At 37.8% G+C, this 3654-nt stretch overlaps 1 non-coding gene across 1 annotated transcript; it reads right to left on the bottom strand.

The window, feature by feature from the left end:
- Positions 1-2037: 2037 nt before the first annotated feature.
- LOC122085316 lies at positions 2038-2144 on the bottom strand. Its single transcript, XR_006142091.1, has one exon. It is a non-coding gene; the product is annotated as a small nucleolar RNA R71 (small nucleolar RNA).
- Positions 2145-3654: the final 1510 nt, after the last annotated feature.

The following is a 3654-nucleotide window of genomic DNA, read 5'->3' as shown; positions in this document are numbered from 1 at the left end:
GTAGTCGAATCATCTACCTTTTTTTTTTTTAGCTGCCCAAGCAAGAGTTTTTGGGTTCTTCTTATCCTATTTCACCTTTCCTTTTTCGGAGTTGCAAGACTCTAATTTGAGTTGCTTTTCTTTTTGATGGTGTTGAATGTTAGCTGATACTGGGTTCCCTTGAAAATGGTCCGATAGAATGATAATGCGGTTCAGTATTACTATTCGGGAGCTTGAAAGTTGCAGGATTTTGGGTTTTGCCTCCTGTAATGTTATAAATGGCATGTGAGACAAAATCTTGCAAACCCAAGTTCTAATACTCTATAGGGAAAAATAATGATCAATCTACAAGCAGAGCGTCATTCTGTTATAGGATTTATATTTTAAAATGTCTAGTTCAATCAGGAATCAGTTACAAGTCTATTTATTAAGCTGAATATTTTACTGGTTTCAAAAGGATTCAATTATGGTAAATCTGGTATCTCAATCCTCTGAGTGTGTTCTACAAGAGAAGGGACTTGCAAGGTGGATCTCCAGCCAGAGAAATAACAAGAAAAATAACAGGGACTAACGAACAAAATAGAAGAGAATATGATAAGAGTAAAAACCAGACAATTCAGTGTAGATGAACTAGAGGAGAAAATTAATAACTAAAGAAGATATGATTGACCTAAAAAGCTGGTCGAGTCTTCTTGATGAGGACTATCGGATGGTACAATATTGCAGAAATCGTAATTCAGCAAGGGAGGCCAATGGAAAAGTCCTAGTGCTAAAGGAAGGCCAGTGCAGAGATGAGAGAACAAAGATGATGGCTAAGTAAACTCGGGTTTCAGATCAGGAACAATTAGAATATGACAGTAGAGAAACCTACTTGTGAGTCTCTCTTTAGCTTTATCCCCTTTATTTTACTTTATTTTTATTTCAGTATTTTTTTCCTTTATAGTTTTTTTTTTAATTGTGTGGGTTGTTTATTTTCAGTTATTTCTTTATTTAATTTTAATTGCATGGCTTGCATCTTTAAATTCTTAGATGACATATGGTTAGGACGTTATTTTAGATACATATGTTTAGGACGGTAATTAGAATTAGATCACAACCATTAATCGGTTCACTTTCGTATTATTAAAAGAAGCAAAAAAAATAAATAAATAAATAAAGTGGCTGCTCTCCCTATGTTCAACCCACAGCTACACTGATCAATACGCCTGCGGTTACATTTTAAAATCTCAAACAAGTTTTTGGCGTCGTTGCCAGGGAGACAGTTTCATGTTATTTTTCGCTTTCTTTTGGTAAATCAGAGTGTTTTGTTTGCTTTGTTTTTCCTTTTCTTTTATTGAATTCCTGAGAAGATCAACTTGCAATAATAGTTGTATCAGTGGAGGTCGTCATGCCTCACAGTATGATAAAGACAGGTTTCGCCTTGTAGCAGTACCTCAGGAATTGACCTAAGCAACCCCGGATCCCTGCCGGTAAGCTCCCAAAAAGCCAAATAAAAAAAAATTCATAAAAAAAAAGGTTTTCTATCTATTCTTTTGTGATTGTCTTACTCTAGTTGTAGGTAGTTTTCTGTTGCATGAGTGTTAGGTGGGTACGTAATACTAAGAATCGGTTAGAAAGAAGAGATCCAACAAGTAGTGACCCTATACGTTAGCTCTCTTTAAAACCCTTCAATATGGGAGACCAACAGCAAAACCCTCCACCTAAATCTCTGAAAGATAGGTTCTACCCTACTAGAACAGCCCAACTTTCCTGCATAGTTCTACCACAACCCCAGGGCAATAATTTTGAAATCAAATATCAATACATCACTATATTGCCCCACTTCCATGGGTTGACCTCTGACAATGCATACCTATTTCTAAGGGAATTTGAAGAGGTATGTGTTCTAATTAAGATCCAACAGTTTTCTGATGATGTTGTTAAGCTTAGGTTTATCACTTTTGTATTAAAAGACCAAGCTAAGAAGTGGTTGTATGAGTTACCCACAAATTCCATAACCTCATGGGAACAGCTCATAGTTGTCTTCCTTAAAAATTTTTCCCAACTCATAAGACCAATAAGCTTAGAAGTGATATCCTTCAGTTTAGGCAAAAGCCTAGTGAGTCCTTTTCCAAACTTATGGAGAGATTCAAGGATCTACTCCAAGAATGCCCTCACCATGGCCTAAACTTATGGCATTTATGTCAAATAATTTATGAGGGTATTGATTACCCAACTAAACAAATGATAGAGTCTATGTGCCCTGAGGGATTCACATCCTTTACAGATGAAGGAAAGGCATGGGAATTCTTACTCGACTTAGCTGACAAAACCCGTGAGTGGGAATCAACCCAAAAGAGTGAAAGAACCATAGGAGGGAAAGGATATTTTGTCGATGGGATAGTAGTCAAGGAAGTCCATTTGAATAGCCTAATCAAGAGGATTGAGGCTACTGTTCCTAGAGAGCCATCATCAGCCAATTTGGTTAAGATTTGTGCTTGGTGCTAGTCCCCTGGACATGTCAAAGAAGAATGCCCCAATACCTCTGGAGGCACTTCTAATGATAGTGTTAATGCCTTATACCAGAATAATCCATATAGTAACACCTACAATCCAAGATGGAGAAATCACCCAAGTTTCTCTTGGAATCAGAGCAACCAAGCAAGCCTTCTAATTTTCATAATCAAGGTCAACCTGGACCCCAAAGGCCTCCCTTTGCACAACAATCTTTTTCTTAAAATACTTTTCCTAGATCAAATGTAGGACCTCAGGCTAGTTTTCCAAAGGCCCCTCTCCTATTATCTTATCATCAAGTAGAATAAGTGACTTGAAAAAAAATATGGCCCTCCTCATGACAAGTCATCAAAATCTTACGAGAGAACTCACCCAAGTTGTCTCAAATATGCGTGAGAGGGAGAAATGAACTTTACCCAGTCAACCAGAGCCTAACCCTAGGCATCATCAGCCTGTTAGTTCACAAACACTAACTAATGCACCACTGAATATAGTACATGGTCAGACCCAACAAGGGCCCTCTAACCAATGTAAAGTTGTTTATGCCCTTAGGAGTGGTAGAGAGTACCAACAGAGCATTCCTAAATCTTCCCCATCTATTACTCCTGTTAACTCTCCTTCAGTTGAGGACACAAGTGTGCCTCTTGTTCTAGGTTCGTCTGATCAACCTAAGAATTCTTCTAAAACTAAAGATGATTTGGTTGAGGAAATAAAAAATGATTCTTCTGAAAAATGGCAAATCCCTAACAATCCTTATGTTCATCTTATCTCATTTCCTAATCGCTTGGTACACAAAAAGAAGACTGCTTCCATGGATAAAATTTTAGAAGTCTTCAAAAAAGTAGAAGTGAACATCCCTCTTTTGGATGCTATATCCCAAATCCCCGCCTATGCAAAGGTACTGAAAGATTTGTATACTCACAAACGTATCACTAGTGTGCCCAAAAATGCGTTCTTGGCAGGTAACATTAGTTCCATAATTACTCAGCCTATAGCAGCCAAGTATAAGGATTCAAGGAGCCCTACCATATCTTGTGTCATAGGCAACACCTACATTGAGCATGCCTTACTTGACCTTGGCACAAGTGTGAATCTTTTACCTTACCATGTGTACAAGCAACTAGGATTGGGAGAATTGAAAGCCACTGGAACTACTCTTCAGTTGGCAGATAGGTCTGTTAA

The sequence above is a fragment of the Macadamia integrifolia genome, chromosome 7, assembly GCF_013358625.1.
Source record: "Macadamia integrifolia cultivar HAES 741 chromosome 7, SCU_Mint_v3, whole genome shotgun sequence".
NCBI classification, from domain to species: Eukaryota; Viridiplantae; Streptophyta; class Magnoliopsida; order Proteales; family Proteaceae; genus Macadamia; species Macadamia integrifolia.
The sequence above is the reverse complement of the archived record's forward strand: the minus strand, read 5'-3'. Positions and strand labels throughout refer to the sequence as shown.